Raw genomic sequence first — 10897 nt, 5'->3', positions numbered from 1 at the left:
GAAGGCTATAAAGTTGAACTGGAGATCATAGAGGTAGAGATCTTAGTAAGTAGGGTTTAGAGTTGCAGGGTAGTAGAATGATAACAAATTATGGTCAGATAAAAGATTTTTCTTTGATCATGAACATGGAAGTAGAATGCTACAGTTGACAAGATCAGGAAGGAGGATTACCATATTTTACCATGTATAAGACATCCTTTTTTGAAAAAATTTGGGGTCTAAGAACTGGAAGCATCTTACACAATGGTTGTAGTTTTTTTTTTAATTGCATTTTCCACTGTTCATGCTTGTCTTTGTGCTCATTGTTCCGCATTTGTTACTGGTATATTAGGTTCATTTTTGCCACATTCTGCCTAGAAATGTCTCAGAAAAGATTTTCATATAGTTCTGAATTCAATTTCAAAGGGATCCAGTTTATAAAATGAATGGAAATCATGCTGCTGAACCTAAGTTTGATTCTCCTCCAACTGAGGAAACCGAGCCTGGAAGAAGAAACTCTATTGAAAACGCCATGGCAGAAGAAGGCCATGAGGGGCAAAATGGCCTGATTTAGAGAGGGAATTGAAGAGCTGGATTGAAGAGCAAAGGGCCATTGGAATTCCTGTCCACAAAGATGGTTCAGCAAGAGGTAAGAAGAATTGCTGATGAAAAAGAAGTGACTGATTTCAAAGAAGGGCACGATTGGTGCTTCAGGTTCATGAAACAGAATGGACTAAGTATATGTGCATATGTGCACCAGACTTGCCCAACTTGTCTGAAAGCTACGAGCAGCAGTTCCTTGATTTCACGATGAATAAAATTTGAGTTCAATAACTTTATTAAAGTTTCTTCTGATTTTGAGCCCCTAAATTCCTTGAATTTCATGATGAATAAAACGAGTTTAATAACTTTATGTAATAAAGTTTCTTCCAATTTTGACCTCCAAAATTAAGGTGTATGGGAAAATGTGGTAATCATCACCCATTATTGTTCTTTGACTTTAGGTAGAGTGGCTTCACTCTTGCTTAGTCTGAGTGCCTTACAGAGAAAGAAAAAATCATAGGAGTGCTTCATTCAGTCTTAAATTGTGCTATCTCCATTTCCCGTTTCTTTATTCCTCTTTTTTTAAGGTAGATGGCACAGTGGGTAGAGCACTGCCCTTGGAATCAGGAGAATGGGAGTTTGAATCTAGCCTCTGACACTTACTAGCTGTGTGACCTTGGGCAAGTCACCTAACTCTTGGATAAGTCACCTAACTCTGATTGCCTCTACTGGCCATCTCTAGTTGTCCTGATTCATATCTGGCCAGAGGACCTAGATGCCTCTGGAGGAGAAAGTGAGACTGATGACTTAGCACAGCACCACCTCACTCAAATCCAATTCATGTGCTTGTCATGGCATCACCTCCCTGATGTCATAGTCTTCTTTGAAAATGAAGGACAAACATTATTTCTCTTTTAAAAATATCACCAGGGATTGCTTTTTGGTAATGCTTTTTTAATTTTATGTTGAGACAGTGGAGAATCCTGGATAGAGAACTGCCCTCAGAGTGACACAAACTGACTTTGACTCCAGGTAATTCTCCAGGATAGCCACAGAGAATGTGACCTTCTGCACTGGGGAAGGAATTTCCTCTTTGGGAGGATTTCAAAATCCTGGAAAACACATGTCAGGTTTCATGCTAAGCTCTAGAGTTCTATAGTTACCTAAGAACTTTCTAGATAATGGCTGAATTTAGAATGGCTGAGAAATGAGGGGATATTGATGCAGAGAATTATAAATGCAGAAAAATTCTAATCAGAAACAAATTCTGCAATCTTTAATATTGTTAAAATCTAAGAATCTTGTTAAGGGTCTGGAAGGATCTTTGCTTTTGACCTCTAAATTGACTCCTATTGTTTCATTTAATGTAAAATTTGTATCTGGTCTCTTCATTTCCAACCCCCCCCCCCCCCCCCCCCCCCCAGTCTTCAACCTTGTACCTGGTTTTGGTCAGGTAAGGAAGAGGAATTTTTCCCTTTTGCCTTCAGTGACCAAATAAGGGACAAGGCTATGAAACCTGGGCTGGACCTCTGCCCTGGACCAGTCCTCTCTCTGGCACAGTCAGCTTTCTGACTGTGTTTAGCCCTACCTCTTTCTCCCTTTCTCTATCTTAGTCTCTGTCTACCAAGCAACTGAGCCTAGCCTTTTAGTACTCCCCTGTCTCAAAGTGCTTACTGACCCTTTGGGAGGAAAGTTTTTTAAGTTTACCTTGATATATTTCATAATAAAATCCTGAGCAATTTTAACATCCCAGAGAGCATGCAAATTCATTCATCCTTTCAGTGACTCTTGATTTCTCTGTTACCCCAAAATTCTAGCTTTAATTGGTGACCCCCCAAATACCAGTGGCCACAATGTTTCTTGTATTCAGTAATGACCCCAGTAGTAGAAGCTGAAGGGGATCTCAAAAACTTCAGAGTCATTCTATCAGAGGAAGATCAACAATAATGTTCCAAAACCCCTTTCTTGCTGATGGGGAAATTGAAAAAAAAAACTAGCTCATTTTACTATAGGTGGCCAAAGGATATTGTGTGAAAAGCAAAGAACTCAACGGATACAAGCAAGCATCAGACATGGTTAAGAAAGATATCAACCAAGTGATTCAGTGGTGCTGACCCAGAAAAGAGAACTAAAACTGATATCTTCTTCTGGGAACTTATAAAATCTGAAGAGATTTGTGAAGTCATTTTATATAACCACCCATTGTACAATTGAAGAAATTTCATTACAACATCCCTGAAAAAGGTTAGCTAGTTTTTGCTGGACCACTTTTAGGGATCCAAAAGGATCTACATACTAGATTTTGAATTTCTACAGTTGGAAAAACTTCAGCTCTCAGAACATTTTTAGGTGAAACTTACCTTCCTTTAAACTTCAGCTTTGGATCCCAGCTTTAGGGTTTTTGTGGAAGGGTCTTTTGGAAAACAAAATATAACAACTTATCTCAGCCTCTTATTCCTCTCACCTCTTTTGTATTTAGCTAGCTCCTGCCTAGCTCCTATTTTCTTATTTCAGAACATCCTTTTTGAATTGTTGAAAAAAACCATCATAATCACTACCAGGGGATACAGAAAAAATTATGTTTAAGTATAATTATATATACACAAGTATACAAACACACATATCACACACATATATGTATGTGTACATAATTTGTATAAATATATATACACAGAATCATATATATTTATTGTTTCTTTCCTCTTTATGCTAATCAGTGGAGTTTCCATTTATCCCTCCAGAGAATTTGCAGTAATTGTATGTAATACCTCATGAGTATTGGAAAGTGAGAGAAACTGAACTTTGAGTTCTTGAATTGTTTCTTTTTTATCTGCTTGTAGTATTTTCTCTTTGACTTGGGAATTCTGGAATTTGGTTTTAACATTTCCTGGGAGTTTTTTTTTTGGGGGGGGGAATCTCTTTCAGGAGATGATCAATGGATTCCTTCAATTTCTATTTTTCCCTCTGTTTTTAGGATCTCAGGGAGTTTTGCTGGATTATTTCTTGAAAAATGAAGTTACCACTTTTTATAAACTCAGCAATATTTTGGGCAAGATTCGAAATAGGCAAGAAAGAAACTGAGCCTCAAGTTAATTTCTTGCTTGGAAATAGGAATAGGCACAGTGGAGAAAGGTCATCCTGATTGCTGTAGGAAACAAACAAACAAACAAAAATGACACCAGAGTAGAAAAGAGAAGGAAATAACTTACCTGAGGTATTCCATGGAGAATAGCTAAAAATGAAAACAAAGCAAAAAGTTCCTAGAGATCAATGAAGTCTGGCTGAAAGAAAACACATTTCCATCTAAAATGTTTTCCAGTGAAGAACATCAGAAAATAGTACCTCCCATAACTCCAAGATCAACTTGTATCAGCTATAGTGTAGGGAGTTGAGGTTTAAACTTCCCCTCCTATGATAATTTAACCCTGTTCCAGATTCTTCTTAGTCTAGTAGAAGATATGGGCATTACTTTCTTTTCTTTTCATTTTTTTTGATAAAATGGATTGAAATTCTTGAGGGACTTAAGATTTTGTTATGGCTAAATTACATTCTTGTCTCCATTACTTTCATTCATTCATTCATTTTTTTTTAGTCTCCCTTTCACCCTTTCTATTATTTTAGAATATCCTTCTTAGTTTCTTGATTTTTGATAAGACATATAATTACTACCAGGAGGAAATTTACTTTTTTTTTTGAAACCCTTATTTTGATCTTCACCAAATGACTGACCTGAAACAAAAGAATATGTATTTTCCTTTGGAACTGGAACTCCTACAACACTGAGTGGGAAATTAACTTATCTATGATGATGATGATGATGATGATGACGACAATAGTGATAATGGTTTGTTAGGGACTGTTATGTGTGGGAGTGCTGTGAACCTTCATCACCTGGTGTCCTTGAGCCTCATTTTACTAAGTGCCACAGGAGTGGGAGTGGATCGGGGACTGGGGAGGATATTTAAGCACTTATATTTTGGTAATAAATGGAAATCTATCTTGGAGACCTTGGTGGACAAAGGGAGAACTTGTCTCCCTCCCCTTCAATGCTCTCCTAGGGAAAGATAAGGGAGTCTGGAAAGGGACTCAACAGTGGTGGATGATAGTGATAGTGATAATGATATACAGTTCTGGGTAGAAAGGTATGGGCTCAGACACTTAATGGTTACCTAGCTGTGTGGCCTTGGGCAAGCCATTTAACCCATTTGCCTTGCAAAATCCTAAAAAAAAAAGGAAAGGTATGATAGACTTGAAAGCAAGGTGGGGAGTAAACTACAGTCCTACAAAAATATGGATTATGAGTTACTGAGGAAGAAAGCTATGCCTTCTGGAAAAGAGGTGTTTGAGTTCTTGGGAGCCCGGGATTTGCAACTCAATTTGCCTTGCTCAATGGTGCCACCTTGTGGTTACATTTCTTTATAAGTTATTAGAATTTTCCTTTGGAAATGGGATAGGCAGGGCAGAGAAAGCTTCTGCAAAAACATCAGCATAAAGAAACACAAGGAAAAAATTTACTAATAGTTCCTAGGGGTAGAGCTAACAAAAAAAGCAGAAAAATTTATGAGAGATTATTTTTCAAGAGGATACAGTTCCCACTCATATGTTTCCTATAGAACAATATTCTAAAAAAAGATTCTCAGTAACTCCCAAGCCTTCTGTATCAGCTGCAATTCATGGTGGTGGTGAATTAAGCATACTTGTTAAAAAAAATGTAGCTCTAGGTAGTAGGGTTGTTACAGAACCCAACTAGTTTAGTGAATCTGAAAAGGGCAGGTTAAAGCCAAGGTTAGAAGCTTCTATCTTTTCTTTCTATATTCATTGAGAAACAGGAACTTTCTCAAGAGCATTACTGAGATCTTAATCCTGAAAACATCTTGCTTCTGCCTCCATTTCTCTCATACATTCCCTTCTAGTCCTTCCTTCCTTTCCCATTATTTTAGAATATTATTCTTGGTTGGAAAAGTCAGCAAATCATTTCCAGGGTAGGTATTCATTAGTTTTCTCTCTTTTGTCAATTAGCAGATTTTCCATTTTTCAAAAACTCCACAGTTAGTTAAGGAAAGGTTAAGCAAGGGAGGAAGCCAAAGAAACTGAGTCTCACACTTCCATATCACCTGCTAAACAGAAATTGCATTGTAAGGACACTGGAAAAAATAAAGAAAAGGAATAACTTCCCTAAAGTAGAGTCAAATAAATGAAGTCCATGAGAGATTATCTGACAGATATCAGTTTCCACTGATACACTTTCCATAAAAGAACATCAGAAATGGAATTCCCACTAATGTCAAACTCTTTGGTTTAATTATAGAGCAGAGTAAGTTGGGATGATTCAGCCCTGGGCCAAAAGATTGTTTTAAAATCTCTTTCAGATCAGTGAAACTGAAATGCCTTGGGTACAATTTAGGATAGAAGTTGTTTGATTCTCTGTATTTATGAAAAAAGGTTGACATTTTTGAGGATAGCATTAATAGCTCATCACAGGTAAACCTTTTTCATTTCTTTCATCCTTACTCATCAGGTTAATAGGTCTAGAGATAGAAGGGATCCCAGAATCTGTCTAGTACAACCCCTTCATTTTATGGAGGAGGAAACTGAGGACTAAAGAGGTTAGTAATTTGTCCAAGTTTTATTCTGCCTTTCCCTTTCTTCTGTTATTTCAGAACATCCTTGTTAGTTATTGATAAATTATTATTACCATTGCCACAGGGAAATTCCATTGACCTTTCTTCTTTACATTAATAGAAGGATTTCTATTGTCCAGAGACTCATTAAGAATTAGGGAAAGTCTGTGTCTTGAGAAAGCAAGAAAAATTGAATCTGAAGCCCCTGTATTGCCTGGAAATAGGAACAGGCATGGCAGAGAAAAGTCCTTTTTATAATGTGAAAATATCAGTGTAGATAAAGTCAAAGAAATGACTTGCCAATGGCTATGTGAGAAAGAGTTAAAAAACAAAGAACAAAACAAAGCAGAGAAACAAGTACTTTCTGTTAGAAGATAGTCCCCATTATTATGCTTTTCATAGAAGAACATTGGAAATGAAACACTTAGTAAACCTGAGCTCTCAGTATTGATACTGACATGATATGGAAAGGTCCTCTTGACACAAAGGATTATTATAATAAAGAAAGAAAAAGAAATAATTTACTCATGGTTTCTTCACAAATACCCAAGACAAACTCAGATCAGTGAGGGACTGTTGGGCAGAAAGAAAATGCAGTTTTCATTGATGTGCTGTTCATTAATGAAAATAAAAAAATGGAACCTTCAGTAAACACAGAGCCTTCAGTATCGGTTGCAGTGCAGTGCTGTTGGGGAGGAAGTATTCCTTGCAAAAATGATACTGCTCTGGGCCATACACAATATTAGTTCATGGTCTTCTCCGACCAGGGAATCTGAAAAGGGTAGGTTTTTAGCCCAGATCAGAGATTTTAAAGACTTTCTTCTTTAATACCTCAAAAAGGAATACATTTCTGAAAGGCATTTTAGCTAAATCTCATTTCTGTCTCCATTTTTCTTATCTCACTTGCTTTACTCACTGTTGTCTCTGACCCTTCCTACTGCCCTTGATGACAAGTAATTGTAATCATTGACAGAAAGATTTTCCAAAGGAAAAAAAATCTTTGTTAATTACTGCAGTTTCCAAGTCTCTGTAGATTCAACAATAATGTGGGTCAGTGTTCATGTAGTATATCTCCCCCCCCCCCCCACACATACACTTCTCTAAGAGAGAATTTATTAACTTATTTCCTGCCAGGAGAGAAAGCAAGACATTGAGGCCAGACTGAGAAGTTGCTTTCTTCTAAGTTAAAATTTTCTCCCTTAAATATTATTAGTTTAGAAGATGTGGTTTTCAGGTTCAAGTTAAATTTTTGATCATTCTTTTCTTGCAAGGTAATAGGGTTGAATGACTTGCCCAAGGTCACACAGCTAGGTAATTATGAAGTGTCTGAGATCACATTTGAACTCAGGTCCTCCTGACTCCAGGGTTGGAGCTCTATCCTCTGTGCTACCTAGGTGCCCCTTGATCCTTCTTTCTTAATGGGGAAAGGGGGGCTCAAACTTTATATCCAAGGCTAGACTCCCTTCTTACCAAATACCAATTCTACAATGAATGTACATGAAAAATAGAAAAGAAACTCTTTAATCCAAGTGGATAGCAAAACAGGAGCTAGAGAAAGTAAATATTGGAGATTATACACCATATATTAGAAAGTGAAGGATCTCTTCCAAAGGGAGTATGAAAACTGTGCTCAACCAAGAGAGTTGTAGATCTCACCCAAAGGGGAAATTCTTCTAAGTTTCTAATGGAGCAAGCTAGGGCAGGGGCCTGATGGAGAATGTTAGCTCCTCTCATGTTGGCTTCTTCTCAGAGTCTTCTTCAGCAATCTTAAATCCTCCATTTTCTCTCTTGAAACTGGAAGCCAGACCCTCCTGAAGTTTTGGAGCTCAAAGCCTGAAGAGAATTTCTTTGGACAAGAAATAGAAGAGATTCAAGAGTCTGTTGCTTTCTTTTTACTTGTTTTAACCAACTATGCCTCACTCCTCACACAGGTTTGGGGCATTGATCTCCATTTGTTGGGAGAGAGTCTTATAGCAGTGGGCGTTAGGACTCAGGTTATATTTCTCCCTGAGCCGAAACTTTACAGTCTCTTGCAAAGATAAGTTGAGTATAAAAGTGAGACTAAACCCTTGAAAACAAGGTTGATTTTTTTTTCTCCCTTGTATCCTTGTTAACCAACTTGTGGTACCTTTGAAAATGAAATAAAACAAATGCATGTAAATAGTATATGCAGTAGACATGGTCTTAGAGCATCATTTGGGAAGATACTTCAACATGCTTAATTAAATGCAATATATAACATACTTATTTTGGAAGTTCATACATATTTATTGTATATCTAAAGTTTTTAAACTTCTGAAGATGAGTATTCCTGATTTCAGTCCAGGTATTCTATTGCTGTGCCACCCAGATGCCCTTCTGCCAGGAATTTATACAAGTTTTATAACGTACTTGCTAATCAAAAGAAATCATACTATATGTAGCAAAAATGCTATCAACAGGCCTATATATGAATTACAACTTAACTATAAGCAATTGTATGTATGCAAAGCAATCAACAGACATTGCTATAGAATAAATATAATAGAAACAGTCAAAAGGACATAACATCAAAGTAAAAAAAACAAGCAATAACTCATGTATAAAGCAGTAAACAGGCACTTTTCACATGGGTTATCTCTAGTATCATCACCTAGATGACTCTTATCATGGCTGTCTTCAGGTTTATATGTAACCCACAGCATAGCCTAGTGTCTGGTCTAATAGAACTAATTTTCCTTTCCCACCTTTCCCTTTTCTCAGCTTCTATGGCAGAGTTGGTAAGGGTGATCATCAGGATCATTATAGTCTTGCATGTCTAAAGTTGATCTGGTGGCCATATCTAATGATTCCTAAGAGAATTTGAAGTATAACAATTGCAATTAAGATAATGAAAGAGATAGGAAACATAACTGAAGATAAACAAAGAGAGATGGAAAGTTTTACCAATCAGTCAAACAATTCTGACCATTGAAACCTCAGGCTGGGGAACCCCAAATTCAGTCATCCCTTTCACAGTCCCAATCAGAAGGGTCCCAGACACAGTGTCCTCTCTATGGGGGAGATTCTGACCAAGGCTTGTGTAACTATAGGATTATGAACAAATAAGGGAAATAATGTACAAAGATTTTTATAGCAAACTTTTTTTCACCACCCAGTACAGTGGAGCCATCACACTTGTTTCCTAATATCACCATCCCAGATCTATCCTACAAAAAATGCCTGAAAATAACAACTTCTGACTTATATGACTGTTTTCCCTCTGTAAAAATTTTTTAGGAGAACAAACCTTTAATATATTAAGGAACCTTAACAGTATGCTCATTAATTGAGAAGAGATTTGATACAATTTCAAAAGTGAAGTTCCAAAATCAGACATATTAATTATCATAGATTTAACTGAAGAATATAGAGAATTCAAGATCTCATTATACTCATTTAATTACTATACAAAAGCATTTAATGTGATCAGCCATCTTAAATACCTTACTTCAACAAACACAGTCCAATGCATATATTAAAATTAATCAAGAGTTCTTGAAAGAAATAACAAGGATGATCTTGTTTGATGATCGTGTGATCATTAATAATAAGAGAGGGGGAAAAATAGTGGTTGCCACTATTGTGGAGGAAATCCAACATAAAGTATATTTCACAGAGATATTCCCTACATATGGTGAAGTAAGTGTTCCAGATTGTACTGATTTTAACAAACTCTGGAACATTGTAGTTTTCCTGGATGAGAGCCCTAACCACTCAAAAACTCTTGCCTGTTGTTCAGATCATTGACTTTTTTGCTATTCCTGTTAGGATATTTCACCTGTAAACATCATAATCATCACCATAATCATCATCTAGCATTTATATGAGTCTTTAGGGTTCACAAGGCATTTTATAAATAGTATCTCATTTAATGCTCACAACAACCCTGTAAGGTAGATACTATTATTTTCTCCTCTTTACAGATGAGAAAACTGAGAATGAGAGAGGTTAGGTGACCTACCTAGTATTACATACCTAGTAAGTGTCTGAGCTTGCATTTGGACTCAGGTCTTTTTGATTCCTCCATGCCTTTGCACTAGTTGTCCTCTGTCTCTGCGATGTACTTCTAGCCCCATTTCTGTTAAAAACTGTTCAAGTGAAACCTTTTATATAATGGTTTCCTATTCCTCCCATCTACCTCACCCCCCCTCCCATTCACTTTGTATATACTTATTTATGTAAATGTTTTTCCTTCTAATAGAATATAAATTCCTTGGAGGCAGGGACAGTTTAATTTTTACCTTTATATACTCAGTAATTAGCACAATCATTAGTTGTAATAAATGTTTATTGATTGGTATACAATTTGTTGGATGTTAGGGATGGTGGTGCACCAACTACTTTTATAATACCAGTATTTTACCAGTGTTGTTATATGGCTGCAAGACATAGAATACCTTGGTTTCTAATGAATTCATACCTAGAACAATGGAGAGATGCATGATCAAAATAACAGTATAATACATTATGAATAGGAACCTATGTTGGAGATCTGAAGTAAAAGATGCCATCATTGAGATATTTCACAAAAAATGGACTATTTGCATAGTGAGAGCAAGACATAGCCAATAGAGGGCTTGTATACTACATAGTATGTTACAAAACTTTTAGTATTATTTTTATCTGCTTAAAGCTTAAAACTATACTAAGATTTTTTTAGGACAGGCTAAATTGGTATCCTCATGACATAAAAAAAATTAGGTAGACTTGTAGAATAATAGATATGAGGAAGA

The sequence above is a fragment of the Macrotis lagotis genome, chromosome 5, assembly GCF_037893015.1.
Source record: "Macrotis lagotis isolate mMagLag1 chromosome 5, bilby.v1.9.chrom.fasta, whole genome shotgun sequence".
In the NCBI taxonomy this organism is placed as follows: Eukaryota; Metazoa; Chordata; class Mammalia; order Peramelemorphia; family Peramelidae; genus Macrotis; species Macrotis lagotis.
The sequence above is the reverse complement of the archived record's forward strand: the minus strand, read 5'-3'. Positions refer to the sequence as shown.